Source organism: Argiope bruennichi, chromosome 9 (assembly GCF_947563725.1).
Source record: "Argiope bruennichi chromosome 9, qqArgBrue1.1, whole genome shotgun sequence".
Classification (NCBI taxonomy): domain Eukaryota; kingdom Metazoa; phylum Arthropoda; class Arachnida; order Araneae; family Araneidae; genus Argiope; species Argiope bruennichi.
The window spans coordinates 127,455,762-127,475,013 of record NC_079159.1 but is presented as its reverse complement, the minus strand read 5'-3'; the positions used below and the strand labels follow the sequence as shown (position 1 = coordinate 127,475,013).

The window sequence follows — 19,252 nt, the reverse complement described above, 5'->3', positions numbered from 1 at the left end:
AATTATTTAAATAAAATAAATAATTATATGAATCTGTAGCTATTGGCAACAGCGAGGACCGAACTCGCAATGTTTGGGTTCGAAGCCGAGTAACAAGACCACAAGACAAAAGTAAATACTCTTGTCTCGTAGCTGTTATCTGACTTATAAAGCTTCACCACAAATCAATAAATGGTGTGATGGATTACGAATTTTAAATTTTTATACAAATCCTTTGTTCTATGAGTCATATTTAATAGAATATTCTTGAGATACTAATATTTTAAATAAAGTATCACTCTTTTGCAATTAAAAATGGCTGAGTTATGAAAACTTAAATGTTTCTATTCTAAAAAATGGGATATTTTAGAACTCTCCATCGACTATTTTGAAGAAAATAAGACAACCAGTGCTCGGATTTTCCCCAAGACTAATAGTCTAAAATAATGTATTGTTGCTTGCCTTAAATTAATTATATTCATAGCTTTATAACTCGGTGAAACTTGATCTCAGAAGATTGAAACGCTATACTGCCAAGATAATTTTACTGAACATGATTTATAGGATCAAAGGATTGATAAAATTTAGACTTTAAAATTGTTTTCAGAAGTATATTTATTGATGGAAATTGAATAAAATATTATTTGCCGTATTTAAATCTTTTGGAAGGCAATAGTGAATTTTATGTGTAATCAGGAAATTTTTTATTAAATAATTCTTGGAAGTATTGCATAAGTTATATAAAAAAAATATTCTGTGGTACATATAAGATTACAATGCTAAAGGATTCGATTTTCTGTAATCATATTTTTTTTTAAATGTTTGGTTTTGTCAAAAAGTTTCCGTATTTTTTTTTTAATTATATTTCTTCCTTTTCAAATAAAAATTTAAATCTTATGAGAGATTGCAGAAAATTAGAGCTATGTATAGTACAATGTTCTGAATATGAGAAAGCTTCTATAATAGTATGAGTTATATGACTATCAAAATTTGAAGCTTAAAAATATTTTGTTGAAAAAGCTATTAAGAGACCAAGGTACATAAACATTTAATTGTAAATTTTACAGTTTTACTCTTGGTTAACCAGCTGGTCAAAGGTGACTGGTAAAAATAATATATGTAATTATAAATGTGTAACAAAATTGATTGTCGATTTGAAGAGCATGACCAGGCTTCAAAATGTTATAGATTTTAATATACTCCAAATAATACTGCGCCAAATGCTAGACGATACAAATGTAGTAGGCTAAGAATGAATGAATTCCTGATTAAATGATACGAAATCAGCGAGAGTTATCTCCTATAAAATTTCTCTCATACTCTCTAATGTTATGCCCCATCTTTCGTAAAAAATTGTGGAAAACAGAAAATGTCACGCATGGCATTGGTATATATTAGGTATGAAGTATTAAGTGTGAATTAGAATTTTTACTGAATCGATCGTATTTCAGTATAAATCTTGGCAAGTCTTTAGATGATTCATCGGTATGCGGTCAAGAGTACCCGAAAATCGAACTTGTGTTTTAAAAGCCTTTTTTCCAGCCGATTGAAACCAAAATTTGGCCCAGAAATGCACCTGTAATCACACTCAAAATTCGATATATGAAGTCATTGCGTTTTTGAGTTCTCAGATTTACATTCTTCTGAAAGTGCAGACCGACAGACGTTCCGCTTTTTGTCGGATTTCGCTCAAAATTTGACAGATGTCTGCAATATAAATGTTAAATCTGTGTACTGAATTTTACGCATCGAGTTCTCTTCGTGTTGCAATTATTTCGTTCACTTACCATCGAAAAGCTGGACAGACAAACTTCCTTGGAAGACATGTTGCTCAACATTTGACAGAAATCTACAATTTCAGTATAAAGACCCTATACTAAATTTCATCCGTCTACCTCAAGGCATTTTTGGGTTTCCTTGTCATAGACAGACAGACATTTTTTAAATGTGTTTTCCGAATTTGAAGAGGTTTAAAACGTGGAAGTGAGTCGAAATCTCGAGTTCGATTACAATACTCTATATCATATACGAGTTGATTACTTTCTCGATATTTCATATACGAGAAAGTGACATTTTCATCGTACGTACCCAATCACCTTCGAAACGCAATATCCCGTTTCAAGGAAGGAAAAGTACAGAGTGATTAAATGAAATGTTATATCCGCTATACTGCGAAATGAAGCAAATGGAATCCATGTAGTATCGATCAACGTTCATAAATTTAATAAAAATTCGTACATTCGGACACTTAAAACTCACACTTATTGGCACTCATTAGGACTTCTCACAACTTCAATACCCGAAATAAATATGTTTCAATGAATCAAAAAAATTATTAAACTGAGTCTTATTTGATACATTTATTTATATTTAACATTCAAATAACATTATAAGAATTTATTCACCTCAACACGATTGTAAATGAACTGTAGGAAGTATTATTTATTATTATTCATATTTTAGATTGGATTTCTCTGAACTTCAAATGGTTTCGGCTTTCATCTCCAAACGAAACTTTAAACTTCTATTTGAGTTCAGTAAAATTTCTGAGTAGGAAAAGTTTTGGAAAGGAAAGCCATTAAAGTCTGAAAACGGCAATTTCTTATCCATGGAATTTTGAAACCAAGTATATTTTAAAGCCTAAATAGAATACTTAAAACCAGTCGATGTCTTTTTTTTTTTTGCGCTTCCTGCCTGTTTTAGAATTGATAAAATTTACTTAGAATATTTTTCCAAGAATGCATTAGAGAACCCTACTTTATAGCTTACAGAAAGAAAATGAGTCACAAAATAAAAAATTTAAGTAATAAAAGTTTAAATATCATCTTTACACCTTAAAAAACATTAAACAATATTTTAATAAAAAACAGTATTCATTTTGCTTGAGTATTTGCCGTTTACAAAATGAATAGCTTTTTACTTCTCAACCTCTCCGACCAAAAAAACGAGGTGTTTTGATAAATTTCTGCAAATAATAGAATACTAAGAAAAACGTCAGATTCGCCCACTGGTTTCATTTTTAATAATAAAAATCGCAAATAATAGTTTATTCACTATGTCAAAACTACTCAATATTTTATACGAATAGGAACACAATTTCTAATCCCATGAACTTGAACCTCAAGCTATATAATAAAATTTACAGAATAAACTGAACTGGATAATAAATAGAAATATTTTTTCGTTTTTTTTTTTTTTTTTTTTTATGTTTAAGTCTACACCAATTTCACAACGATTGAAATTCAAATATTCTTACTAGCACCCAGTGTGATCTATTTTTGAAGGAACGTACTAGAATTTCAAGGAACGGTGTATGCTTTAATATCGATTTAAAATGAGTTTTAAAGTTTTGGATTTTGTGAGCATTGAAATGGCTTGTTACAGAGATTTCACCTGACTCAAGATTCATAAAATGAAGAGTTGAAAACTGCATAAAATCTAAGCCGCAATCATCTTCTGGAACAGTCTCCCTTTTACAATCAAAAGACCACGGGTTCAAGACCATTTGCAACTATGTTTAGTCATGTATACATGTTTGGAGCGTTGTGTTAAATGTCCTTGCATTGAGTTGATTTGGAAGTTTTGAAAGTAGAATTTCAATTCATGCATTACTCCTATAAGATCAACATTCAAAATTACAGTATTTCTTTAGAAGCCCTCACATAAGTTGATAAATGGATGATTATTTTTACGGATCATTTATAGTTTGAAAATCTGTCTAAAGATGAAAATAACCATCCATTTCTTTCTCTGAAATTTTCTTACAAGAATGTGCAGACATATTGGATTATTAGTGAGTTGTGCAGCATGCAGTCATTTTTTACAACAATGATTACTGCTTTGTTAAATGGCCTTTTTAACCCCTTAACCTACAAATTTAATATTTTTTTTTAAATTAGAGACACATCTTATTTGCTGCAATTATTATTATTTAATTCCATAATAATATAAGGGCATTTGAGATAATGAATCTTTTTTGAATGATTTTTACATTTCACTTAATTGCATATTTAAAAGGAAAATTTCATCCATTCGATGCTCGAGTCACTATATGTGAAGGAATTAATTGTTTTTTAATTGTAAAGTATTTAAAACATGATTCTACGTTTTGGAAGAATAGAATACTTCAGATCAACCACATTTCGTTACATAAAAAAAGATGAAAAGTAGCAGATACTTTTTTATGAAAAGGAAAAAACGTAAAAATTTCAGAAACTGTGCAAAAAAATAAAAAATACAACTGCCAGCATTACTGTTGGCAGCTCAATTCGTTGAAATGTGCTTGTGGCATTTCTATTGTCTCATACCTGCAATAGATTGAACTGCACAAATCGATGCACATTAGGTGTTTCTTAAACACCAATAATAATAAATAATAACCAATAATAATAATAAACGACAATAATTTGGAAAACAATGTCACCATTGGAATTGATAAGGCTGTTGTCCATTAAATTCTTTCATCTGATCCCATTGGAAAAGTACATGAAAGATCATACCGGCAAGACTATAAAACTGTAAGAGACCCATTGACTTGATAATATAGCATCTAAGGTATTCTATATAGCCCTGATGAATTGGTATAAATCTCGGTCGTATTACAGTTACAACCATGCTAATGAATAATCTTAATTAAAACATGCAACTCCTCTTAAAAGTATCGGTGGTCCATTTCGTTGTGCATGTAATCACTCAAATGATCAGGGACGAAATGTTGGGGGAAATTCGAAAAAAAGAGAAGCACTGATGAAATAAACAATGACGATTTCAAACATGGATGAAAAAAATCCTATTAACAGAGAAAATGTGAATATAGGACAGGAACGTGAACATGTGGGCTGCACGGACATGCATAGATTATTTAGTGAAAACTGTAAACATCAAAAGTGCTTTCATGAGTAAAAATGAACAGGAAATTTGATGCAAAATTCGGCAAAACAGCAGCCTTCTTTATAAACCAACATGCGAAAATCAAGTCGAGATTTTTAAGCAGCGGATGAAAAAATTCACATCGTTTTGCATGAATATACAGTCACTCAAAAAAGTATCGGGGCACTTGGCATAAATAACTAGTTATCACATTAAAATAAAAATAAAATGAATCAAGAAATATTTAACCATTTTATGTACAGTTTGCATGGAAACTTCTATTGGTATTTTAGAATTATAATTGGTCTATTTTTCAAATGCAATTCAAAGGAAAATAGGAGTCAGAAAAAATGTAGAGACACTTTTGAAATGAGAAATTCAACAAACATCAATTGAAATGAATTTACTACCTCTTTTTTAGATTATAATTTAAACATAAAAGTTAAAACTTATAAAGAAAAATGGCGAGAAACAAAGATATATGGGGTGATGTGCGAAATCTTGTAATAAGTCATTGGGGAAAAAAAATGGAAAATCAGTTCGCTGTATGGGACAAATGAGCAAGTCTACTGTTTTTAACATTGTTCAAGAAAACAAATAATGTTGAAAAAAAGCAAAGATCAGGGCATCCAAGGACATTGAATGAATGTGAAGGGAGGTGGATTGTGAAACGTTCACTTAAATCCAAAAATTAGTGCAGTAAAATTGACTCTGCAATGTAAAAATAAGGAAAATCTGGAAATCCTGAAGCTCTCAGACATGTTTTAAGAAAATATAAATATAATGGCAGTTTACTTCAAAGAAAGCCCTACATCAGCAAAGAAAATCTAGAAGATTGGCTGACATTTCCTAAAAGGTAGGTAAAGCAGCCAAAGATAATTTTGGGGGAAACCAGTTTCAGAAATGCATGTCAAAAATTTGCGGCTTACTGTCAAATATGGAGGTGACAATCGAATAATCTGGGGTTGTATGGCCAGCACTGGTGTCGGAACTTATATTTTATCGACAGTGCAATGAATAAATATTTCTATCTTGACATTCTCAAGCGAAATTTAAATCAAAATGCTAATAAGCTGGGAATCTGAAGACATTTTAAATTTACCTAGATACTTACTGAAACGTACTGATGATATTTGCAAGTTATGGGACCTCTTCCACCGTCTTTGTGTTGTTTAGACTTCTGCTCAAAATCCAGACCTTAAGCCCATTGAGCATGTGGGGGATTATATGTAGAAAATATTACATGAAAACTAAATCAAATTTCTAACAAGCAGGATTTAAGAAAACTGTGACTGAACACTGACCGAAGAGTGAGTCAAAATCGATGGATCATTTTGCAAAAAATTAGTTCAATCCATGCTAAGTAGACTACGAGAGACCATAAAAAGCTAGGGTGGCCCAACAAAATAGTAACTTTTACGTTTGCATTGTTTTTCGTAATTTATTGGGAAATGTCCCAATAATTTTTTGAGCATGTTTTTTTTTACTTGGTTTATTCTATTTTCAATTATATCGATAATTGCATTAATATAAGAGATTTGTTTGAATTATTATGATTTGTATATATCAAAATAATATTTACTTTTTTGTTTTGTTTTCATGTGTATATTTAATTAAAATATTATGATAAAAATCTGTGAACTTGTAGTTTCGCCCAATACTTTTTTGATAGACTGTATGACTGTATGTAATCCTACATCTCGTGGTACTCAGCAAACTGTCTTTTAGAACACGAAGTGCAGGAAATAGCTCGAGTGTTATTTTCAGCTATCATGAATTATACCTTTGAAAAGATGTAGTGCATGTAAAGTCGGAAAACAGGAACAGTTGCGTTAGAGTCTTTGAATTTCGAGAATGTCCTATCGATTCATCTCATTTAAAATGCAGAATAACATTGAAAGCGAAGTTTTCGCCGTTTGCGTTACAAACCATGTATCGTGGTTTATAAGACGAAATTTATTTGTTTTAGATATGTTCAGCAATTTTTTAAATTTACTGTTTGGTCTTGAAGCCACCTGTAAAAAAATCTATAGACCATTTATATAATCCATATATCAAGATTTAAAACATTTAATAAATAATTCAAAGCCCATTTCAATGAGTGGACATCATCCTTTTTCCTTTTTCGTTTAGAATGAAAGTTGTTTAAAATATTTTAATTCATATTTTACTGCAAATAATCTGTCACTATTTAGATAAATTTTAAGTAAATATTTACATAAGGGAACATGCAAATATTTACTTAAAATTTACTTTAAGTAAATATTTGCTTAAAGGAAATGGGACTTTTCGATCGATTTGATTAGGGACGAAATCGTGACTAGAATCAACGATGCGCTAGAATAAACGAATAGGAAATATTATTAAAACTGCATTCAAATAAGATAAAGGCACCATTTATCAACATTTTAATGAAATTTTTAAAGTATTTTCCTGATATATTTTTATTCATTAACGTATCCTTATATTTCGAAGTTTTTCATACTTGTCTGTCTTCATTTCCATTTCTCAAATTATTCTCCATCTGATTTTTTTTAACTGCATCCTGATCTACTATATCATAAAAAATAAGTGAACACAGATTATATGTATATTTTTACACATTTTATCTTTCAGCACTATATTTCTAAGTTTATTACTACAAATTATATTTCTAAGTTGAAAAATTATATAAACGGTCTCATCATAATGTAATTTCTTATATAATTGTAAATTCTGTAAATAGTTTTTTTTTGTTTCGTTTTCCTACTGCAAATATTTTGTTAATTAAATGAAATTCCCGTAACGTGCCCACCAAACCGTTCAGTGACCAGAATGGTCACGGATACGGGGGCATGAGACGGCTGTTTTGCAGATTTCTGGGGATTTCTGTTTACAGATTCTGTCTGTTTTACAGATTTCTCTTATAATTTTTTCCAAAATATGAAAAGTTTCTATTTTTTTCTAAAAATCGATGGCAAGTTTTTTCACCAGTTGTTGAGATACAGAAACTATTTGTCGACATGTCATCCAGCCTATCATGTAACCTAGAATTCTTGACTTGAGTGCACCAGTTATTGACGTCATATTCAACCATCAGACAAGTTCATTTTCAAGAAAAATTCCTTTATTTATATCTTTATTTTTGGTACTAGATTATCACATAATAGCTTCTGAATATTTTTAAACTTATTATGGTTATTATCCGCATGAAATATTACAAAATAGACCGAGAAAGAAAATTAACTGTGCCATTTTTAAATTCTTAAGTATACTTTGATATATTTCAATTAATATTTAGAACAATTTGGAAATAAAAGTTTGGCTTTTCTTATTTCCAAATACTAAAGGCATTGACAATTTGGTAACTATGTTCTGCTCTTTGACTGCTATCTCATGCTCATCCATTTGAAAAACAGTTTTCAGACTGTTGGGAGGAGGGGGGGGGGGGTCGATTCAGTCTGAGAGGATCAGCCGCCGCCTTTCTTTCCGAAATCCTCAAAACTTGACACGTTGATTGTTTTTTGAAAAGGCTGTGGCTGTGATGAAGTCGTCCTTAATTATTCCTTGACCTGTACCCATTTCTGGAGAAACTGACTTCTGCCTCGTTTTCTGTTCACTCCCCTTTTAGAATTTTGTTCCGTTTATGAGCACCTTTCTCGTTATTTTCAACAGACTGAATTTTTAGTTTCATTCTTAGTCTTCTTCACAGCAGCTCTCAGATAGCTGTCTTTCTGTCTTTGATATGTTTTTCCTATGAATGTGTCATTGCCTTTTCTTCTACCTCTCTGAATCTTTGTGCAATGGGTCTTCTCTTTTTCTTCTTTTTCTTGTACTCGCTCTGTTCTTTCTTTTTTTCTTTTCTTCCCCAACTCCTGTATTTTCCATCTTCCTCTTCAGGTAATTTTCATATTCAACTGCAGTGACTGCGCCTGGTAAAATGTCTCTGTTACAACATCTCGATAGTCTGTTCGAGGACCTTAAGCATCTGCCACGAAGACCTCTTGAAAGGACTTGGCTCCTACAGGTGATTTGGGCTGAATTTATACCAGAGCTTTACAATTACCAATTTCTGATGCTGCTGAAAATGTGAGGTTTTTGACGCCATTATGAGTGTTAATAAAAATAACTTGTGTACTTAATCCAATTATTGATTCTCATCGAACCTTTTATTGAACCTTTTATTTTATAATCTACTTAATCTGAACTATAAACACACTTTAAAATAGTAATCAAAGGAAGATTTAGGAATTTTACGGCCCTAAACAGTTCACATTATGAGATCCGTCTTTTAATAAACTAACAGATTTAGTGTTATATTTCAGCAAATTAATCAATTTATTATGATTTAGGTTATGAAATTTTTTTAATTTTAATAACTTCAGGAAAATATATTTTATATTTATTTTTCATGACTTATGATTGCGTGGCATCTAGAGTTGTACACAATTGAGGTTGAACAGATGCTTACTGTTTAAAGCACTGTAATAACTGTAACATAATAAGTCTGGCCAATTATACGCGAAAAAGCGTTAATTGTATCTGAAGAGTTTGCAGTTCTGTACTTTTTATTTAGCACCTAGCTAGTAATATTTTCTTAATTGGTCTGTCTCTCCATTCAGCAGCCTAGGTAATTACTTAGTCTGCCTAATTGGATATCTGCCACTGAATCATACGTTTTATGTAAGGTTTAGCAAGAAAATGCACCATGGCTTTCCATTTAAATGCGAAAAAATCAGTCAATTGAGTGGTTGAATGTTGGATTAACCCTTTCATTATGCAGCTCGGCTGTCACTTTTGCGGATGAGATTGCGATAGGATAGATTTTCATCTAAATGTAAATTGACTCGAATGTAATGCATATAGACATGGAAATCAAATTATCATGTATCCAATTGTCCATATAGCTTTAATTTTTTCCGTAATTATTATGTACAGGGTGGTTATAATTAAAGTGACACTATTCAGACCCTTCTAGAAACCGCTCTATTTCTCAGATTTTGATGAAACTCGGTATATACGTTATGTAGACCCTAGGGAAAAGATTTCTGTAATAAAAAATATTTTACAGTTTGACCACCAGATGGCATTTTTTTAAAAGGACTGCAAAAAGGACCCTGTCGAAGAACGGTTTGAAGTGGATGATTTTAAATTTTTAAGATGGAGACAGGGTGCTTAGCGAGGAAGAGGGTGGAAATGGTCGCGAATGAATTGTCGATGAAGTCACTACTGCTGTGATTGAAAGAGCCACAAGTTCCAGCTATTCTTCAGAAAGTGCTCGATCGGTGTCACGTGAGTTGGCAATTCGGTGATCGACATTATCAAAAATTCGGCAATCCATTATTAGATGCTATCCATATAAGATCCATCTGCTGCAAATGCTGCAACCTCAAGACCAACCTGCTACAACCTCAAACATGCTATGGATTTTTTTACTGATTTTTGGCGTGAATAGAAGTTCATGACGCATGTCCTTGACAAATTCTGTGGTTAAATGAGGCACACTTTCCTTTAGATGGAGTCGTGAATAATCAAAATACCGCATATGATGTGATTCATCCCATAATGTCCTGCGCAACAATCACTGCATTGTGTGGATTTACTGCTTATTTTATATTTGAACAGTTTTTCTTTGAAACTCTCACTCCTCAAGGTCCTAAAACGTGTTTTGTCAAAATGCACGCTACAGTGAATTCCATCGACACCAGACCATTCCTGGTTTACACGAACAGCAATGTTTGCAGGCCACTATCTTCAAGCAAGATGGAGCAACCCCCCACATTAGGAGCCAAGTCAAAGAGCTAATATTGGTGAGAATACTGTAATATCCTGAGCTTTTTCCGGATGCCTTGCCTCCTCGTTCACTCCACTTTAATCCTTGGGATTTTTGGTTTTGGGAATTCCTAAAAGGCCATGTTTATGGAAGAAAAATTAGGTTTTGCCTCAGTGATTGCCAGCATTACACGTTATGTTACTGAAATCCCTCGAGAGTTTCTTTGCGCTACCATCGAACACGCTATAATGCGCTTTCGACACTCAATTGATGTCAATGGAGCGTGCGATGAACACGTTCAGTAATTGAATAAATTTTAACGCTGCTGACAGATTTTTTTGTCCTTCCTTAGGCGCCACAATTTCAATAAAAATTTGAGCTATCTTTTTTTTTTTATTATTGCATAAACTTTATCCCCATGGCTTATATAACGTATATACCAAGTTTCACACTCTGATTGGCAGAATGGGTTCTAAAAGGGATCTGAATAGGATAAATTTAATTACAACCACACTGTACTTAGAAGTAAGAATCCATTGAATAGTTTCCCTTTTTTTCCTTAATACATTTAAAAGTGAAATGGCGCCTTGAGTAAATTAAAAGTGTGACACTTCCGTGGCATTTCTCTCCAGAAGGTTTAATAAATCGGGTTCATGTTTTTACAATTCATTCAGAGTCCGCAAACATATTACGCAAAGAATCTAAAGTCATCCACAGACATTTCATGGACTAGGTAAAACAACACATTTTGAAAAAAGATAGTACAAACCAATTGAATAGTTGGAGAAGGAAGTTAAAAATTAAATCATTTAAGGGATTAATAAATAAAAATGTGTGTTAAAAATTGCAATTGATTATTAAAAAAATTTTTTAATCGTCAATATTTTTTCCAATGAAATCTTGAGAAAATGTGAAAATTAAACATAATTAATGTCGTGGTGTCATATCTTAGCAATTAAAGTAAAACTTCTAATTAAACCTTTAATTGTGCAGAACACCCATCCTCTTAAATAACAGAAAGCACTGTGCAAGAATTTCCTTTATAATTTCTTTCACTCAGTAGTAATTTCATTCCCGAGCATTTTAATCACTTAAAATACACTTTCATTTAAAATTAATTATATTTGAAAATTGGAAGAAAATTATCTTTTAATACTGCTTATTTAATAGCAAGTAGTTTCTATAACATAATTTTGCATAATTGGATGGAACTATTAATTTATAGTAAGGAAAAAATTGAAAAGGAATTTTAATTGCATGTTCCTCAGTTCAAATTGTTATCTTTAAGTACATGGTTTTTCATAATATCCCATGCATTGAATATTGTTGAAAAGCAATTGTATGCTAAAATTTCTTTCCTCCCATTTTTAAAATAAAAAAAAAAATTTGGACAATTTTTAATCAACATCAGATATGCAGTTAGTGGCAGGTTAGTTATAGAAGTACGTAAGAGTTTTCGTTCGAGAGTTTAACAATACTCATTTGAACTTTTTTCAAAGTTCAAATGAAATGAGGAGATCCAGCTTGAAGTTGGATCTCCTTGCCCAAGGGGCAGTATCTTGAAACTTCAGGAATCGGTTCGTCCAACAATCAACCCTGCGTGCAGGCAAAAATTTGGATCAAAACTTGCACTTCGTGACGTAGAAGTTTTAGAAAAAGAGCCTATTATTACCAGACGTCCACGGCTTAAATTTACGCAATCCATCTGCAATAACTTTTGCTTGGTTTTAAAATGAAGTACTCATTAAACAAATGAAATCGTTTGTTCCAGAAAAGCAATTTTAGAAACTATTTTACTTCAACTTCAGGCTGTTAAGAATAATGTGTTGTGCAATTTAAATTAGTTAATTTATTATTAAAAACCAAAATTAATTAACTGACAAAACCTTCATAATTTTATGCTACGTCTAAATTATATAATGGTTTATTTTTTTAACATTCTCGATAAATTTCGAACGTTGTAAAATTGTGGAATATCTAAAAGGTAACTGTAAAACACGAAATCTTAATTATAATGAGCAATTTTCAACTGAGCATTTCCATTACAAGGAAAACTAAAATTTTGAAGTAACTGTCTCTAAAAAAAATCTACCAACTTTAGTATGAAATGACATTTTAATAACACCTCCATAAAACAAAATGAAAAAAATGTATTATTGCTTCAATAGCACACTTTCCCTACAACACAACTTAGCAAACTGAATTGACTATACAATGCATTTACTCATTACATTATGCATTGATCGGTTTTTACCTATTCAGCAGTACTGCACTTTTTATTATTGAAAATCAGATCCAGAGTTCTATCATCATAAAATTGTTCAAATATTACAAACTAACCGCATTTGGCAACCAGCAAACTCGCCAATAATAATGATCATAAAAATTTTAGATTAAATATTTTGTGCAATTTGTCTTTTAATAACTTCTTCATCAAAATATTTTTAAACTTCAAATGTTGATTCATATAATTCACTAATACTCACATTTCATAAAGGCCTTAAGCCATAATGTACTATGTATCTCTCTTATTTTCTGTCATCTCCTGTAAAATTTTAACTTTAAATTAAAGTGGAAATGAATAAATTGCAATTAATATATAAAAAAAAACATTTTTCACTGAAACCAAGCATTTTATCTTAAATATGAGTATTGAAAACAGATTCGTTCAACATTTAAGTCTTATGTGCTCTTCAGAATAATTTTCATAATTTATGTAATAGCTCCAGAATTATTCGACTACATTTTTTCAGATTCATCATAAAATAGTTTTACTTTCAAAAGGATTTAAATGACGTGAATAACATTGTTTTGTTTCGGTCTATAAATATAAATATACTATGTAGTCTAAATTTTATACAGTCCTTTGGTTCTAAGGAATCATATTCTGCAAAATATTCCTGATACTTGAACTTTTAAATAAATAAATGAACGTTTCTATCTTCTGCAATCAAATCTGATCGATTTATGAAGTTTTGAATAGAATAGTTTAAAACAATCAATATTTTCATAATTTTAAGCCAACCAGTCTTGAGAAACCCTGGCGCAGATTGAGGCATCGTTGGGACAGTCGATGAAGTGGTCTAAAATTGTCCATTTTCATTGAATAATGATATTTAAATTTCCATAGATCAGTTGGGTTTAATGACTGATTTATTCGATTGGAATGAAGTTCTTTTTATTTAAAATATTAGCACCTCAAGAATATGTTGTTACATATGATTCACAGTGCAGAGGATCTGAATTAAAGCTAAACATTCGTCATTTATTAGAGCATTTATTGACTCATGCTACATAAAATATAATTATTTTCTTCATTTAGACCATTTTAACACATGTATTTCTTTCGATAAAGGTCTACAAACAAGAACCATTGTTCCCTGAACTGAAAGGATATATATTAAACCCTGTTTGCCCTAAATGAAACTGATTTATGAAATTAATAATGTAAATATTGTGAAAGATCATAGAAAACTTTGTCTTGCATTTATTTTTTAACAAATGTATAGTTCATTTTTATTTCATTTCATACAGACATGTGCTGAAAATGATACTTTTCTAGATTTGCAATAATATTGAACTTATTATTATTTTTTTAAAATTTGAGCTTTTGTCAGTGTGATTGTAACTCGTTGATAAAAGCTAATTTTTATTTTTTTATTTTTATGCAAGCGTAACGTATTCGTGCGGGTTAAATCTTATCTTTATTTTGGGAGAAAGAAATTTTTGAAAAAAAGGGTTAAAATATTTTTTTTAAATTCATTAAAAAAGGAATTTAATTGATAGGTTAAAAGATAGATATCATCAAAACAATAATGTTTTGAACTTTAACTTGATGTAAAAATCGTTTTTCTGCAATAATATTTGTGGAAGTTATCACGAAAAAATGCCGAAATTCGGAAATGGAACTTTGGAAATTAAAATTCTGATTAAAAATTCAAAAACTCGCTCCGAGCTACACATTCCCGACATCCAAGATATACATATGCCAAATTTGGTAGCTGTGGTCAAATGGTCTGGCCTGTAAAACACACTCACAAACATTGAGCTTTATTATAAGGATAGATTACTTCTATTACTATCAGGAGAAAAATTAAGCCCTGCAATCCAAAGGAATACGACAATTAGTACAGTTGGGCTTCGCACATTTTTAATCAGGCTTTCAGTATCTGAATGGCTTCCAAGGTTCCGAAATGAATTCAAAATGAGAAAAATCCGATCCTTAATTGATCCATTTTCATAAATATCTAAATGCGATTCATTCAAATCAGAATGATAAGGCTTCGCGCAGCTACGAATTCTGAAACACTCGAATTAAAACTCTGGGTGGTTTGATTCGAAAATGAATTTTTTACCAAGAGAGTTTTCACAAATTAATCTCACACACAAAAATAAATGCCAAAACGAATATATTTTATATTAATAGCACTTCGACCAGCATTTATAAAAAGTAGTATCCGATTCCAACTAGTGGTTACCAAAAGCCACTGAAGCGTACAAAGAAATAATTTCTGAAAGGCAGCCAGGTTTTTCTGTTACCCGAATAACACTCGGAATGAACCACATCGATGTGATCTTATCTGGGACAGAATCAGGTGAAAGTTAAAATATTTTGCTAATATATTCATATTTTACTAATCCCGATTTATTCATGTATGTTGAATTTAGAAATATTCATTTCAAAGGCAATTAAGTTATACTTATGAGTGAAAATTGAAATTCACAGAACATAATTCACCACACCTTTAAATGGTATTTAATTCGTTGTTTCACTTTCTACAAACAGCGCTGCGCCTTTTACATTTACCCTTAAAAATAATTTAAAAGAAATAAAAGGAATTCTGGCATAGCATTAAAAGGAAATGATGGCATTGCTTTAAAATAGTTTCTGTTTAATGTTATGCCATGTGATTTTTAATGCATTTGGAAACGTCATAATAATTACTAAACTTCATATTGTTTGGAAATATTACAATATGAAGAATAACTTATCTCAAGTTATTCTTGAGAATATATTATTACCTTTTTAGAATAAAAAATAATTTATCTCAAACAGTCCATAGAATGTAGTACACACATTATCTTTCGAAGAATTTTTCTTGCTATTCTTTTGGGGTATTAAATTATTTTCTTATTGACAGTTTGATTTCCTGACTCATTTGCGATATTTGTGATTCGAAGTTTCTTGCCTTTAGAAGGACGCAGACTAAGAAAATTTTAAACCGCTTTCCTTTTTGCTACAATAAGCAGAATACTCTAATAAACAATGAGTTTAAATAATTACAACTTCCGCAACTGCGTCTGCGATGAATGCCATCCAGCAACTGAGGAAACTGTTACTATCGGAAATATGAGCGCTTTACGAAATGCAGATGGCGAATTCGGAATCGCTTTTAGTAACGCATCAGTAATGTCTCGCGTATATCACACAGCCTGGCTAAAATACGGCTCGCATCTGCGATAAATTTATGCTGCTTTTCTTAACTTCCTGATTCGAAGACGGGACTCCATGCTCGTCGTTTGTGCAAAGAAATATGCGAAAAAGATTCAGTAGTCCTCTCTAAATATAGACTGGAGCTCGCAATTTCAGTAAAGCAATGCTCTGCGATTGTTACGGATTCTCAAGTCAGCGATTCCGATTGCTGTTTTCAATGGATTTTCTATCGAGTAAGTTTATTTTTTCAGGAATATTTTTAATTGATCTGTTTAAAAGTAACAAGTGTTCTATTCTTAAATGAACTGCTGTAAATTATTCTATTAAATGAACTATTCTATGCTTAAATGAACTAATCAATTATTATTTAAATGAATAAGTTTTCAATTTCTCCACAAGGCATCATTTTTCACTTTTGCTATTTAAAATCTCGGCTCTTTTTCTAATGAAATGATTTGCAATTTATAGGCTTCTCCATAGTAACTTCATCCGTCTGATTGTAAGAAACACTCAAAATTGATATCTGCGTGCAAAAGAGTTTAAAAAGGAATTTCATAAAAAATATTCTTATTATGTCGGAATATTAATAAACTTAAATTCGTATAATTAATTATATTAAGATCAAAATGTGTATGTAATCTCTGCTGGATATTCATGAATATTTCACACAAAATGTTATGAAAAGTAAGCAATGAAATAATAAAAATAGATCATTGTTGCATTTTTCTTCAAATGTCATTTGAGAAGATAATCAATGCAATGAAATATTTTAATTTATCTATTTAGTATATAAAATGAGACCCCCTTGGTGATCAAATAATTCGCCTGAAATATTAATAAAGCCTATTCTCAATTAAATCTCTTAATATAATAATTCCATCAACAATATTTTGTTGACGGAACATTCATGGTTCTGTCAACAAAATATTGTTGATGAAACAGCAAAACATTAAATTGTCATTGAATTTAGCATCAAACTGTAATAGACAGAAAGTCGTTACTTTAATATTCTGTTTACTGCGCGCATAAACCTTCCTACTACAGTCAAATTCTATAATATCATAGTGCCTTTAAAAGCATATCTGTGAGGACACATAAAATTGTTCATCTTGTATAGATCGCCATCGCTATTTTGTAATTTTTGGAATATTATTTGAAGTAGAAGGTGACCTTAAGATGTGTGCCATTACATCAAGTATTAAATACCTGGTTCTAAGGAATCTTTCTTTCTTTCTTCATGCATTCACTACTCAACTCAATCTTTGGATTGTTTGTCGTGTCATTCTCTTCAGTTAAAATATAATCTTTTATTATTTCCTGTACCAAAAGAACTCAGAAACTTCATATTTCAACTGCGGCTAATTATATTTTTGTTCAGTTCTAGAAAAGATCTCCTAATGATCTGAGATGCGAAAACTAAGAATGACATTTATCCTCAGGTTAGACAAATTCAATTAATTATTAATGATTAGAAAGGCATTTATTCGAAAATTTTAGAAATTTAATTAATTATTAGAATGGCATTTATCCAAAAGTTTTTAAAATGTACATAATTATTAATGATAAGAATTTTGGATCATAAGAGTGTAAATGTAAGAATTCAATATTGTTCGACATATACGTACTATATGTATTTTGTTTCTACTTGCACACATATAAGATAAACAAATAGGATATCTGGGGGTGCAGCGGTTAATTAATATATTTGAAACGATGTGAAAATAATTTTAAAGTTAGAAATAGTTTTATCTTAATCTGATTTGTTTTTGTATTTATTCATTAACTTTTATAAGTTTATAATTTGAAGCATATTGTTTATAAAAAAATATATATTAACAGTTTCCATTCAAAATTTTAAAATTCCTTTCCCGAAAGCACGATTTAAAAGCACTGATTTATAAATTTTACTTAATGACATATTATCTTTTTTATCATTTCGCGAACAGTTGTTAGAAAATTGCGATTTCCTGTAGTGCTGTCAGAAAATATTACAATAAAAAATTATGCTCCTACGATCAAGCAAAAGTGCAAAAAAGCTTCAACTGAAATAAGGATTCACTTCCCTTCTTTCAGCAACATCTAATTTATTTACAGGACGGATATCTTAACATTGAATCTAAAGAGATGACAAAAAGAGATCTTTTTGCAAATTTTTACTTCACGTTAGCAGGAGGATATTTAGCATACGGACATTGCATCTTTGTCTGTATCGATACTGCATCCTTGCCAATATCTAATCCACAGTCTTCAATCCAGAAACAGATTATCACTTGGCCATCGAATTTTACTTGAATACAAGTTTTAAGTAATAAAAATACATAAACAATATATCAAAATGCTTCTAATAACACTTTTTATGAACAAATTAAAAAAGAAAGTCTATCAATAATTCTTATTTGCATTAATTCCTTTATTTATGCATATTATTATCCGATATCCAATCTTTAAAATCGGATCGATACCATGAAAGTCAAAATAAGAGGCGAAAAGCAACATTTTCTGAAATAATTATCATGCCACAAAAAATTATAAGTTTTGAAATTAAAGGAGGTTTTTTTTTTTTTTTTGTTTTTTTAGATTCATAGATTCAAACTCCAGTCTACAAATTATTTAATTGCTGTGCCAATGATTTGCTTGTGTCATTAATGATTCTTTGGTCTTATATGTAATTTTTTATAAGAGCATAATTTCATTTTTCGATTTCTGCAATAAAAATAAATTGATTACGAAGACCGAAGTTTGGCAAATTTTGAGAAAGAAAACTTAAAACTTTTGTTTTTTAGGGAGAATTATCATTAAGATATGAACATTTTGCACTCGAAAAAGTAATTCTATATACATAACTTTACAAAGACTTGCTTATTTTTGCTCCGAAGAAATAAACATATATAAATGTTTTAAGTTGAATTTCGTCGAAAAATTAATCTGATTTTTTTTACAGTTCTGTACGTATTTTTAACAAATACAATTAAACAAAATGCAAAAATGCTGCACTGTCTAGAAGAGTGCCTGAAAAAAGACATCCGAGTGAGAAGGGTTAACTATTCCTTAAAGATTTAAAATAAGCTTATTAAAATTTCGAACTAATGCAAATAAAATGCATTAAAAAAACGAATGCAAATAAGCTGAAAGACTAAAACTAATGCAAATAAAATGCACTTTCATAAGGCATAAAACTGCATTGTTAAATGCCGTTTTGTGTAGCGTTTTATTTTGCG

The 19,252-nt window shown here is 30.5% G+C and overlaps 1 protein-coding gene across 7 annotated transcripts in view; it reads left to right on the top strand.

Moving 5' to 3' along the window:
- Nucleotides 1-19,252, top strand: part of LOC129985235 (probable G-protein coupled receptor AH9.1) — a 186,017-nt gene that overhangs the window by 123,320 nt on the left and 43,445 nt on the right. Inside the window, exon 1 of one of the 7 annotated variants that reach the window (XM_056095190.1) lies at nt 15,119-15,195. The exons of 5 other annotated variants lie outside the window; for them this stretch is intronic. The gene's annotated coding sequence lies outside the window, so the exon portion shown is untranslated. Of the gene's footprint in view, nt 1-15,118; nt 15,196-16,076; nt 16,268-19,252 lie in introns of those variants that run through there. One more of the 7 variants, XM_056095186.1, reaches the window with a different exon arrangement.